This window comes from Bos indicus, chromosome 8 (genome assembly GCF_029378745.1).
Source record: "Bos indicus isolate NIAB-ARS_2022 breed Sahiwal x Tharparkar chromosome 8, NIAB-ARS_B.indTharparkar_mat_pri_1.0, whole genome shotgun sequence".
Lineage (NCBI taxonomy): Eukaryota > Metazoa > Chordata > Mammalia > Artiodactyla > Bovidae > Bos > Bos indicus.
Genome location: NC_091767.1, coordinates 43,586,006 through 43,600,400, shown reverse-complemented (window position 1 = coordinate 43,600,400; position 14,395 = coordinate 43,586,006). Strand labels below are relative to the sequence as shown.

Sequence of the window (14,395 nt, the reverse complement as noted above, 5' to 3'; positions counted from 1 at the left end):
TTGTGACACTGGAACAAACTCAGGATGAATGGCTGGTTCCACTGACCAGCAGCTCAATTTCACTTCTGCATTTAATTGCCTGCAAAGGCTGTTTATTGCCTGGTGCACTCCTCCACGGCAACATTACCTTTTAAATAAACATGTTGTACCAGGTTGACAAGGGAGAGGTGCATATCACGGGAGCAGAAATAAATATGGGAGGACTCTGAGCTGTATCTGGGCTCTCCTTGCAGTCCCCACGGCCAGCGCCCCCTAGATTAGCTTTTCAGAAGCTTGTACCACCAGAGGTGGAAACTCCGGTTCCAGGAACAGTTGGGGTGTGGTCACATGGCAGCAGAGGTGACTCCTCCCTTCTGGTGGTTCAGTCTTAAGATGCAGTCATCCGCTCATGATTATCCACCTCACTGGAATGCATTCGGTTATGAAATAATGATGCCTTGAGGTCCGACTCTTTGCCAGGGATCTACCGCTGAACCAAATGGACAAAATGTCAAAAAGTAGGTCTTGGGGAAAGACTGTTATCACCTGGTATATGAGAATGGGGAATCATCTGTGTAGCCCCGGGTTTGAAATAGACACAGGCAGGCAGGTAATCAATGGGATGGCTAGGCCTTGGTGCACAGAGAAAGGCGCCCCCTTTTGGGCTCTACTGGGATGGCCCTTCAGCACTTGCCTGCCATGGGCTGGAGGACCCCCGCAGGGCACCTGTAAGAGGCGCCTTTTTTTTTTTGTTTTAATTAACTTTACAATATTGTATTGGTTTTGCCATACATCAACATGCATCCACCACGGGTGCCTTTTTTGACTGCTGGCTGCCTGCTGTGTTTGTTCTCCATCCTGTACCCAGCAGCCTGCCGGGGCCCTGGTTTTCACATTGCCTCCTTTTTTTATTAGTGTGGTTCAACATCAGAACAACCTCAGCTCAAAGAATGCTTCTGGAGCATGTGCATTGTGGGCACAGTTGCAGCGCCTCCACTTCTGTGCCCTTGGGGTCCCCTAGGAGGGCCAGAGGTGGGGGTGAGGGATAGCCAGCCAAGGCTTAAACCTGGCTCCCACTCCCAGGGAGACAAGTATAATTAACCATTAATTAAGCCATTGATTTTTGAAATTTCTAAACTTACGAGAACAGTATATCAAGGAGAAGGTAGTAGAATGAGAATCTACTTCAGTTGTGAAGATGAAATAGAATTCAGATCAATTGTGTGCCCACGTCAGCCCTGTAAGTTGCACTATCAGGCCCCTGGGGTAATGTGCATCTGGTCACATCAGACTCCTGACTGACTGGCTAAAAAAGGGGAAGTGGCTCCCCGAGGAACACAGCCCCAATCCTGGGCCTTTCTCTGGGTGAGGTGCTCTCTCTGCAGACACTCCGGCGATCCACTGGGCTTCCACTCCAGTCCCATCACCACTTCCCTGGCTTCTCTTTTTAGAGCGAAGTGGGATCTGGCCACTATTTGTTGGTGAGCAGACACTGACAGTCTTTTTCTTCTGGAAAGAAAAACTTATGAGTTTTCAAGCACACAGAAGTGGAATCAGCAGGACCACTTTCAGTTTAAAACATGTAATTTCTTTCCTCAGGAAAAGGAAATTAGATGTGGTATTTGCCGATCTAACCACCCTAATTTGATTTTTAAAGGGGGATTACAGAGACATACATTTCTGTTGATACTCTGCTGATGTGGTGTATTTATTTTGTATCAGGGCACTTGTGTGCACTCTGTAATTCTAATAATTTTATAGGTGCTTATTTTAGGATTTCTAGATTAGACAGTCATTTCATAGAAAGATATTGATAATGACATTTTTCTTCCCCCTAAATACCTCCAGATGTAATTTATGTTCTTAATGCGTTATTCACTTTAGATACCAGTGGTGGACAGCGGGTGCCAGCTTGTTCTTTTATTTTACTGGAAATGTATTTTGTGGTTCACTGTCTTGAATGCAGGCTGTTGCTAGTGCTGGTTTACAAAGAAATGAGGAAAACTGAGACAAGGGGGTTTCTCTAACACCTAAATTATTCAGTTGTTTTTATTGAGACCTTCCCTTTCCAACTTTTTTTTTTATGTTATGAGGATTCCTTTTTTTTTTTTTCCTATAAATGCCCTTCCTCAGCAATGTAAGAAGCTGGAGGCTCTGCCCCTGTCTTTCCCACCCCTGTTTTAAAAAGCTGTACTGGTCTGAAGTCCAGAGAGGGTCTGGAAGCCCTGTACCAGCGTTGTGTCACCACGACAGCCGCAGAGCTCTTCAGGGTCTTCCGTATGCTGTCTCTGACAGTTGTCTCAACCTCCTTCCAGATCTTTTCCTATCTCTTTATCTCGGCCCTGTGAATGCGCTTATGTTAGTTTGGCATTGTTGTGAGGCTCTCACATGCACCTCAAGTAGATCCTGCTTTCTGGGACATGGGGCTTGGGCTTCCTAGTTCAGAAGACCAGCCTTGGAGAATCTTCTGTTTGAACTTAAAAGTCATTTCGGACCCCTGGAAGTTTAAAGCAGTGAAGCAAAGATGTCAGGCTTCCCCAGGTTTGGGGTCACATTGCCTCTACTATGAACTTTCCCTTGAATGGACTATCTGGTCTTAGCGACATCTGTTATTTTCAATTCTGAAACAATTCCTCATTAGATTGTTCTCATTCAGGGAGAAACAGTAAACCCAGCTTTCTTGGACCTTTACGTCATATTCCTACTCCTCCTGTCAGTCAGGCTTGTGGGGCAGCAGTAGGCCCGTGTGTCTAGAAACAGTCCTGTCTCTCTGTTTCTAAACCACCTTCTCACTGGTGTGTGTTTCCACAGAGGAATTGCTGTGCTGTCTCATTAGGTAGGAACAAACTGGGATCGTGACAGGCACCACCTGGCCTTCATCACACTTGTCCTGAAAGGAGTGGTGGTTCTCTTGCACAGGTTGTGAACGATGTGCTTTGCTCTTGCTCCTGCAGGAGGGCCAGTGTTGTAAGAGCTGGTGCCGGTGGTGGCAGTATTTCTGCTGGCTCCTAGTCTGGAACCAAAGCTGAGGGAGGGTAGTGGGTAATTTAGAAATTGAGCTCATTCATGGTGAGAGATGGGGCTGAGGAATGTTCCTTCACTGCAGCGCGACAGCAGGAGAGTCATTTCACAGAGTATTTGGTTAAAAACATCTGGATTACAGAGGAAAGTGGAACTGGCCTCTGGAAACCGCAGGCACTTTTTGAAGGCAGCTATGAGTCAGAGAGGACCTTGGGGAGGGGCTGGGCCCCGGCCGTGCTACCGATTGTTTCTCAGCCTGGCTGAGGCGGTCCAGTAGCATCCTAGGAAATCCAGATGGAGGGTGACCTCGGATTCTTAGGGACCTTTGGGAGACCCCCAGTAAATCTTGGGCCATCCTGCAGGTTCACTTCCATTCTGACATGAGTCCAGTTTAATCTGAACTGAGTTGGGAAACCCTGGAAAGGGCTCATCTCCTCCAGGGACTACCACACCATTTACTAGAGGCAGAAAGAAAGACATTATCTGTCTGTTTTGAGATTGTGTCTCATCTCTGACACAATAGCATTGGGTTAGTAAATAATACAGTCATTTGGGAATTCTGTAATCTGTTTGAAAATTAGATAATTAGATCACAGTTTTTAAAAAGCTTTTAGATTTGATTTACTTGAGCTCATGGCCAAAACCTCGTCTATTTACATTTGCCATTTTAGCTTACTTTTTTCCTAAGTAGATGTCAATAAGATATAAAATTAGTTGCTTTTCAGAAAGTTTTAAGTATGTGCATGAGTGAGTCTCCTATTTCTCAGGAGTCCATATTTCTGTGTCCTGGTAAGTGGCCCTCATTAGTTGGATAAAGACCAAAATAAGGGAATGCATAAATAGAGGCTGATTTGCCCTGTTTTTTGGAGCTATATTAGGAATATAGTAGCAGAAAAACAAAAAGAACATAGTCATGAGAAATCTCCATCCTGTTTCAGAGCGTGTATAAGGAACTCCTCTGTGTGTTCATCATTAATTCGTTGAGTGCAGGCTCCATGCCTAGCCCTGTGCTGCACTGTCCCTTCCAGGGCCACCTCACGGTGGGTAGATGAGGAAGGACACATGCAGCTCTCTGATCACTGTGTGGTCAGAGTCTGGAGGTGCCCAGGGGCTGTGCTGCCCTGTGGAAAGGTGGGTTCTGTGCAGTGCTGTGCCCGTGCGTGGGGCCAGGCGGGGTGAGGACAAGTATTTTATCACTGCTCTTGTTTGGAATTGCTCCTGCTTGATGATAATCAGAAGCAGGTTGACTTAGTTTTATTGTTGTAAAAAGTGCTCTACAGAGAGTGTACCCCTGGGTAGCTGCCTGTACCCAGGACAGATTGCTCTCAGCACCCCCTCCTTGGGAGACCCTGACCCTGAGGCAGTTCCTTGAGATGCACAACCTCCTGGGAGCAGGGTTCATAGAAAGACCAAGGAACAGAGGAAAAGGGATTATCTTTTCATTTTATGTTTTCATTTTTCTTCCTTTTTTCATCACAGTTCTTTTCAAAAACATTCTTTTTGGTGATTCTTAGCCAATACTTGGAGAAGGAAGGCAGATGTAATCATTTTGATGTCTTGGGTAATGGTATGCAACCAAAAAATGGGAAGGCGTGTTTTCTCTGTCTCTGTCTCTCTCCCCATTTAATAGTGTCAGTGTAGTCTCTTGTTGGTTTTTCAACTTTTTAAAATGTGAATAGTAGAAACATTTCAGACAATACATTTTTCTTTCAAATATTAAGCATTTATATACTTAAAATAACTTGTGAAGTATGTAGTGGGCAGAATTTTGTCTCCCTCTTTTACTAGGGCCCTGACACCTGTGAAAGGGCTCAGTTCTGTGCTAAAAGGCCCAACAGAGGGTCCTTGGATGTTAGCGCTGCCCTGCACAGAGGCCCCCAAAGCAGGAGGCCTGGGGTGGGGGTGTGACAGGACAGTTACTGGACTGGCCGGCCAGGCGCCGGACCCTTCCTCCCTGCTGCTGCACTCGGCCCTGAGACCCAGCCTTGTCAGGGACTGGTATCCCCTCTGTGGGTGGAGGAACAGAGGCTCAGGGACATGGAGTAACCTGCCATGTCACAGGCTGGCAAGTCGGGGGCTGGAGTTGGAACCCTGGTTTGCCTGGCTGAGTGCACAAGTGCCCTTGTATTTCTGCCCTCCTCATGGGGCAGCACACATTCTTTGGTTTTCCTGGTATGAAACCATGAGGGGTTATATTACATCTTATGATGTAAGGTATTATAAGATATACTATCTTATATAATGTTTTCAGAGACTTGACATGTTAGGTAATAGGAGAGTCCCAGTACTGACAGTATTAACCACATCTAGATTTCTCTCTCTCACCTACACTCTAGTCACTCGGTGTCACTTGGTCACTTTGAGGTGGGCTCCCATTGTGGGTCTGGAGTGGGAAGTGCCTTTCCGTGCCCCTGACCCACCATGAACTGGGTGTGGTGCCCATCAGCGCTCACCAGCCTGTGTTCCAGTTTTTGATGCCAGTTCGGGTAAAGGACAGGCACACATGTGCTCACACTGGGAAGGTGGCCCCAGACAGGCTCACCTCGCCCTACAAGCAGTCTGTCATGCTCAGTGCTCATCAGATGCCCTTCACACTGCTGATTTATGCTAAAAGTATCCTAATGTTTCTGACAGCTCATGTGTGACGTGAATATAATCCATATTTCTTGGAGCAGCTAATCCAAGTGGCTTATTTCCTGATACTGCTGATAGGGCTATATCTCTTGGTGTCGCCGCCATTGAAATTCTGATGGTAACATATTGTTTGTGGGTCACTAGTTTTGTCTAAAACAGTAGGATGGAACAGAGTAGCAAAGGTTAATTAAATTTGTCTATCAAGATGGGGACAGAAATGGATGTCTCTGATACTTCTGGTTCTAAAATCAAAGTTCCTGAATGTTGTGGTTACAGGCATTTTTTTCTTCTAATTTTCAGACTGACTCCCTCCCAAAATGTTTCATATTTGATCTTGGAGCAGTGAAAACATGAAGAGTTATTAAAAGCCAAGGGCAGCGAGTAGGCCTTTATAATAGGCAGATTATATATTATATTATAAGCCTATTACATGTTATAATTACATATTATATATGTTATATATTTAACAGATATATAATTATAATTGCATATTATATAATAAATATAAAAGATACATTTAACGTGTGTTTAAATTTTAATATATTTATATAATTGTATATAATACATATTTCACTTAAATATATTTAAGTATATAATAGATTATATATCGTAATAGGCCTTTGTTTAGAATGGGAAAGGTGGCCTAGTTTAGCAGAGATGCTTCCGAGGCCCACTTGCCTTGCATGCTGCCTTCTCTGCCTAATCCCTTTGTGAGTGGAACCAGGTTTGTTGATGTCTCTGAGCAGTTTCTTCCTGCGTTCATGATGATTACATTATGAGGACTCAAGTATCTGGTTTCCATCCCCCCAGCTGTGAGGTATTGCCAATTACATTTCTCTGGAAGGTTTCATTTAAGGATGTCACCATTCCGAAGCCCCCTCCACCTGTCTACAGAGGCGTATGCAATGCTTTGAGAGCCTTCCATGTTAGAGAAAGTGGAGCGTACTGTGTCTTGATAGTTATTAAGAGAAATTTAAAAATACAAACCAGCTCTTTCACTGAAGCTGTTTCCTGTTGGCTTTTATGTGAACGATGCTTGCATTTCTGCCTGTCTCTGTATGACTTTGGTTGGAAAGTCAGGGTTTGTGGTTTTCGATTTGTGAATGAGACAAATACAAGTTTTCTAGCTCTAAAGGAGCTAGAAAATCCTGTGTAAGTTTGTGGTTTAGGAAAAATGAGGAAAGCGCTGGGCTGGTCCCAGAGGCTGGTTCCAAATGAACCCCCCTTCTCTTTTGTTAACCCTGGAAATGCATAAAACCCTTCCAGTTCCCAGGAAAAGGAGCCGTTTCCAGAATTTTGTTTTTTCTTACTATGTACCTGTTTTTAAAGGTCCTTATTTCCCTTCACCTAATTCTTACACCAGTATCTTTCAGACATTTTAGACCAAGATCCACAGTAAGAAATGTTTTATCTTGTGATCCAGTATATATTTGTACCTACATACAAACACAAAATTAAAATTTCATAAAATAGCTCTTTCCATATTGTATGCAGTAAATTCTCATATTTCTGTTTAACTTTGTTTTATTTCATTACTTTTCATACTGTTTCGAAAAATACATATTTGCTGATTGCAGCAGCTGAAATATTTGGGGCCCATTGTGCTGGTGGTAAAGAAGCCGTCTGCCAATGCAGGAAACACAAGAGATGTGGGTTTGATCCTTTGGTCAGGACTATCCCCTGGAGGAGGACATGGCAACCCACTCCAGTATTCTTGCCTGGAGAAGCCCATGGACAGTGGGCTACAGGTGGGCTCTGGTCCATGGGTTGCAGAGAGACATGACTGAGCAACTAAGCATGCACGCACAAAGGGTCACTGTGTAAGGGAGTAAACTGCTGTCTGTACCGCGGATGCTGATGGGATAACAACCAACTGAGCAACACAAGTTCTGGCAAATTAACTTGGATTTTTGTAAATGGGGGGATAGTCACATCTTTTCTTTTTTTACTAAGGACAATCAAAATGGAGTGCTAATAAATGCAGTTGTAATCTGGTTTAAGATGCAATTCCCATCTTCTAAAGTTTATAAAATGACGTGAATTCCTATTCTATGTCTTCTCCAGAGTTTATGTTTTTCCCTTGGTTCATCGTATGGTGTTTTTATGTTTTAAAATCTCTGTTATTAGTCCTGCCTGGAATTTAGCTGCTTTTCGTGTGTCCTTTTTGAAGAGCTCGCCCACATAAGTTCTGTTTTGTTTTAGCAGGTGTCAAAACTTTACCATGTGCTTTAGCAAGTTTGAAACTTTGGGCAACACGGGGGTTACAATTTTCAACACTTTAGATTTATCATTTCTTAAATTATTTGTCCTCTCTACTATATTGCATACACATGCTTTCTCTCTGCGTTTTCCCCCTCCCATCTCCTCTCAGGAGGAAGAGCGTCTCTTCCATTTCTGGACAACTGTTCTTAGGTTCTCCAGTATCTAAGTGCTGACCCTCAAGCACAGCTCCTTCCCACATTGAAGGAGTGCCCGGGGCCAGGGGTCTGAGTCGTCTCAGGCCAGTCTCCCTGTTTCCTTTTCACTTCCTGGCTTTAGGGAGGGAAGTAGCAGGCACTCCATAATGTAGAACCTTAGAGAAAGCAAGGTGGGCCCTGCAGAGGAGGTTAACTCCTAATAAAGTCAGGAGAGAGAACTAACTTCCAGGGAAGCAAAAAGGGAGGAACGGAGTGTGGCTGTGGGGAGTCTGCTTGTGGCGCTGACTCAGCTTTGGGCTGGTTGATATTTCTGAACTGGTAATCTCTGAACTGTGTGTATAACAGCAATCATATAAAAATAACTCCTTCCAGACATGACATGTGGGGTCTGAGAGGATAAATCAGGTGCCTGTTTAAGAAGGTGGATGGGCAGTTGCCTCTCAGGGGAAGCACCTGGCCTAGATAAGGTCCCTGGACTAGGAAGACACTCAGTGTATGATCAGGCATCCCATTCAAATAGTTTGAAAAGAAGCTTCTGTTGAAACTAAAGGAATCCAGGCCTCCCTGGTGGCTCAGTGGTATAGAATCCACCTGCCATTGCAGGAGACACAGGTTCAGTTTCTGATCCGGAAAGACCTCACATGCCATGGAGCACCTAAGCACATGTACCACAGCTATTGAGCCTGCGCTCTAGAGCCCACGGACTCAGCTGCTGAGCCCGCATGCTGCAGCCTGAAGCCCACACACCCTGGAGCCTGCGCTTTGTAACGAGAGAAGCCCGGGCACCGTAACAAAGAGTAGCCCCAGTAGCTGCACCTAGAGGAAAGCCCTTTCAGCAGTGAGGACTCAACACAGCCAAAAATAAATAAATACAATTATTATTTAAAAGAAAATAAAGAAATCCTTTAATGGGGGCAAAAGTCAGCCCTAACCTCCACTCATAACCTCACCAGAAGACCTGTAATTTCAGCATGTGAAGCTTTCTTTTGTAGAAATTTTTCTATTCCTAAAACCAAAGGTTTTGCAATTAGGATTATTCATTTTATTTATGAATGACTGAAATATTTAGTGTATCACATTAAATGGAAAATGGTCACATACAATTAAAATATTATATAAACACTTTGAGACTATTAATATAAAGTACTAAAGCAAATACAGTCATATTTGTGCATCTTAAAATTACAGAGCTGGGGTCTTAGCTTTGTATGCTATAACAATCCTATTTTCTTTTTTTAAAATTTATTTATTTTAATTGGAGGCTAATTACTTTATAGTATTGTGGTGGTTTTTGTCATACATTGACATGAATCATCCATGGCTGTACATGTGCCCCACCATCTTGAACCCCCCTTCCTTGCAATTAGGATTATTAACCTATACAGTCACTCTTCTTACAAAGACCATTCCCTTTCTTCACCAACTCTAATTCTGTGCAGTCAGCCCTTCTTGACATAAACTAGACCAGTACTTGGTCTTGAGGAATCTCTTTTAGTCGGTCCCTGGATGGAGTGTTTGGTTCAGTGGGAGACCAGACTCTTCCTATTTGAAGTGTTAATAGACCACCAGTGACTAGTATTTAGGATTTTTTTTTTTAAGGAAGTGGGGTCTAACATTTTTACATTCTGTTGGGATTTTATTGTTATTATTTAGAAAAAGGGTGACTGAGGTATATAAGAAGGAAACCTATGCTTCTGATTTACTGCGCTGTATGTTCTCAACAGTTTAATAAAATAAAACCCAAAGCTCTTAGGTTTTCCTCCAGGTTTAATACTAATACCGTGCACGTTCTCCGCCAGCCCAGCTCCTATCTGTAGGTCATACTCTGGTTCAGAGACCTGGGGTGGGTAATAAGATTATAAAACATGCCTGTTGCTTGCCAGTTACCACATGCTAATAATAATAGTAGCCATAATTCACTGGAATCCAGGACTTTTAGGTTTTACTTGGTTTGTTTGTTTAAAGGAATAAAAAAATAAAATCTTGAGGAGAAACAGGGAGCATTGCATAAACGAAAGAAAAAGTGCATCCTTTCAGCAGAGCTGAACATACCTTTGGTTTGTGAGCACCTTGTGTCCTTCAGTAGAACTCGCTGTTTTACTGGAGGTGAGGAGCTGAGGACAGGGGGTGGTGTTAGGTTAGTGTAAAGCAAGGCTTCTCAAGCTTGGGGGCATCAAAACGGCTGGACAGTTCTGTGCTGTGAGGCTGCCCTGTGCACAGGAGGGCTGTCTCTGCTCTCTAGAGGCCAGTAGCAACACTCGCCGCAGTGTGACAATTAAAAGTGTCTCCAGAAGTTGCTAAATGTCCCCAGGGGAAACGTTTCCCCAAACTGAGTACTGCTGGTTTAAAGTAAAACAGAGTGTTTCAGAGGTTTCCTTATTTACCTGTTTTTGTCTCACCTAGAGTTGCAGACTGTGATTTTTTTTTTTTTAAGGAGGAAGTTAGAAGTGATCTTGAGTTTTAAATCACATCTTTCCATGCTGTTTTCTGGACTTTTCTGGGTGAATCACGACTCAGTTTTAACTTCATGTTGCAGAGGTTTACATGTGCAGTTAGAAATGCGTCGACCCGGCTCTCTTGCTTATGTCCAGGTTGTCACATGGATGGGTATTTGTAGATTATTCCTCTAGGAGCAGGTGAAGTGACTGGGGACCTCAGTAAGTTCACATTTTAATAACCTCAGGTGGAGTCTGACCCTTTGTATCTTTTCCGTCTTTTGTAGCTCAGTTTTCTGGGAATTCACTGGAGAAATCAAAAGTCTGAGTTCAAAACCTATTTCTAAATAATCCTTGTTATTTGATGCTTTCTTTTTTAGTTTTTTACATTAAAAGTTATTTTTAATCGGAGGATAATTGCTTTGCAATATTGTGTTGGCTTCTGCCATTCGGCGTCATGAATCAGTCCTAAGTACACACATGTGCACGCCCTCTTGAAGCTCCCCTCCCCACTGCACCCCTCTAGGCTGTCACCCAGTGCTGAGTGGAGCTCCCTGTGTTGCACAGCAGCTTCCCAGCGGTTGTGCGTCTTACATATGGTGATATATATGATGCTATCTGAAAACATGAAAAGGAATTAAGGAAAAACAAACACCGGAATGGATTTTGAAATTGTGTTTGTTTCAAGATTTAGTTGAAAGGAAAAAAAATCCATGGTTTATCTGAATCTCTTTTCAAATATTATACACATTGGGATTGGCAGCAGTTGGTCAGTCTGTTTGTCAGACTTAACCTTTTGTATTTTTTACTTGATACTGGGGATTTCATACTTCTCTGGGTGTGGGAAATACGTAGGTAATCCTAGAACACAGGTGTCACAGTGGATTTACCTGGAGAGCTTTGAAAAAACCCAGGGCCCAGGCCACATCCCAGACCATTGAAATCTGATGCTCTAGGGGTGGAACCAAGGCTTAGATGCTGGGTCTTCAGCCTCCCTGAATTCTAGTGGGAGTAAGGTTGAGGACTAGGGTACATTTTTATAAATAAAATTTTACTGGAACATAGCCATGCCCATTCATTTCCTGATTTTATAGAGACCCCGTGGCTTGCAAAGCCTGAAGATATTTACTCTTTGGCCGTTTACCAGAAAACACTTGCTGACTCCTGCTCTAGTGAAAATTTTTTTAAAAAGCTTTACAGTAAAATTCGTAGTAAAAGAACAAGATTTGGTACTTTGCAGAGCCTTCAGGGTCAAATTCCATCAGGGTTTTTTTTAATATATAATTTTATTTATTATTTTTTGGCCGTGCTGGGTCTCTATTGCTGCGTTTGGGCTTTTCTCTAGCTGTGGCGCTTGGGCTTCTCATTGCGGTGGCTTCTTTTCCTGCAGAGGATGGGCTCTGGGGCTTCAGCAGTTGTGGCCAGTGGGCTCTACAGCACAGGCTCAATAGTGGTGCACCGGCTTAGTTGCTCCAAGGCATGTGGGATCTTCCCCCATCAGGGAGCAAACTCCTGTCTCCTGCATTGGCAGGCGGATTCTCTACCACTGAGCCACCAGGGAAGCCCTGTCAGTTTTTTTGTACATGGGAAAAACAGAAAATCGTTTTCCCTGAAGAGCTGACTGTAAGATATTGTGAAACTGGAAGAAAAGGTGCCCAACTCCCACCCAGAGTGGGAGACTCCATGGGTTACATTAGGGCACTGAACTTAAAAGTCTACTCTTGGTTTCTAATTCAGCATGTTCATTACTTAGGCTCTGTGTTTGACTTGACACAGGGCTATAGAGGCAAAAATGGCTCTTTAATGTAAGGTGTGTTGGAGATTGTTACTCCTGCTGCAGCAATTCTAGATGACAGCAGACCCCTCAAGGAAATCCTCTAGCTCTGGAGAATTTCATATATAAAAAGAAAAAGAATGAAAAAATTTAACTGCTTTTTACATCATCCCATCTTCTCTCAGTTCAGGTAGAAAGTTGATGGCTGTAAACCATTGGTCTTTCTTTGGGCACAGTCCCTATGGGCTGCAAACAGGAGAGAAAGGATCCTTTATTTTAGTCCCTTGAGCAGAATTGGCATCTCCTGATTGAGACGCTGATTGAGAGCATGTCACTCTGGGAGGCCCCACCCCACACTTACTGAGTCAGAGTCTACTTTTTAACAGGATCCCCAGGCTGTTTGAATACACATTAAGAGAGCCCTGGGAAGCACTAGTCTTAATTGATAACTGTGTCTGTGCAGTCAACTGACCATTGATCCTCACTTTAAATGATTTCATAGCCTCTTAATGGTTTCTGACTTGGAAATAGCCAAAGGGGAAAAACTGTCTGCCTTTAATGACTGAGTCCAAGTACAGCTTGCCTGCCCTCTTATTTAGGAAAGATTTATATAATGGTAGAAAATGAAAATGAGGTGACAGAGTTAGAAGAAATGCCATTTTATATGTATCAGAAAAGCAAACTAGAAAGGATAAAGGGAACTTGCCAGATAAACTCCACTTGTAGGGAAATAATCAAGTCTTTGCTTCTGCAAGAAGAAATAATCCACGCATATTACAGCCAGCATCCTCTGGGGAGCAGTAAGGAGTGTCAAAAATGAATGCCTGAAACTTCTCGATTAGCACAGGGAGTTAGGCCTTTCCACCAAGCAAAGCCATAACGTTCAGCCGTACACATAGCCCTGTATCCCGTAGGAAATTGTCCAGAATTTAGACATTCATGGAAAACCTTGAGGAAGCCCAGTACCTACTTGTATCCTACCAGGTTCTGCCAAGTTAGTAGTATTTTCTTTATCATCTATCTTTATAAAGATCTGATTGAAAAACATGATTTTTGAAATTAGTTCTTAATTCTTAAACAGAATTGGCTTATCCTTGAACAGTCGCAAATTGTTGACCTTTTAAATAAAGTTAATACCATCTGAATTTAGTTTTTTAAAGGCAGTCTAAGTAATAAGAGTCTAGCTATTGGTCTGGCTGTTCTTGGTAGATCTGATCCCACGGTTAGTGCTCACTGTCTGTACCAGCCAGGTCTGTGCAGGATTTGAAATAATTCTAGTGTTTGTGAAAGTGGCCAGGAAGAGCTAGGAAAGCGGGAGTGGGAACCCTGGTTAAGCCTGGCGGTTCCATCTCCTTAGATTTGAATGAGCGGTCAGAATGCTACAGGCACTGCTCCTTCCCTAAAAGCTACTTGAGGTCCCCAAGGCAGGGTCTGATTGCCAGGAAAAATTGTGTTAGCTGAGTGTCAGCTGCCACTCCTGCCAGAGGAGCAGCATTTGCCTTCCTTCTGCCTTCCAGATTTCATGTCCTGTTGGTGGAATCCAAATCACCTCCAGAAGCCTGGAGACAGGAGAGCCTGAGAGCCTCAGCTCCCAGACTTGGTTTCTTGCTGCAGGGAAGAGCACAGGAGGGGACAGGAATGGGCTCTGAGTGACAGTGTCCAGTGTGGCCTCATGTTGAAGATACCAGCTGACTCTCACACAGGGTGTGCTTGTTCTTTTTTTAAACATTCTCTTGATGTGAACACTGAAAAATAATCAAGGGTAAGATGCCAGTTTTACACATGAGACATGTGAGGGAGTGAAATATTATTTCACATTTTAAATAACTTGTTCCTGATCAGACATGCTGGTCAGTGTTACAGGGGTTGTCTTGGTTCACAAGTAGCACGCTCTGATCTAAAAGCACTTACTAGTGCAGCATCCTGTGACCAGTTGGCATCAGAGGGGTACTTTTGAGGGGACCCGGGGATAGAAAAGGCACTCCAGGCTGCACAATTCTAGTATTTTTAGATACTAGAAATAGTGCCCTGGAGGAGCATACTTATTCATGGGTGAGGACACTTCCAACTTTAAGAGATTGTTCTGTTAATTTAAAGAATTGGTTAATTCTTGTAACATGTAACTGTGGCCTCAA

General features: G+C 43.4%; 1 protein-coding gene across 2 annotated transcripts in view; it reads left to right on the top strand.

Annotated features, from left to right (window-relative positions):
• The window catches only part of DMRT1 (doublesex and mab-3 related transcription factor 1), a 96,499-nt gene that overhangs the window by 40,259 nt on the left and 41,845 nt on the right, over positions 1 to 14,395 (top strand). The window lies entirely within an intron of this gene.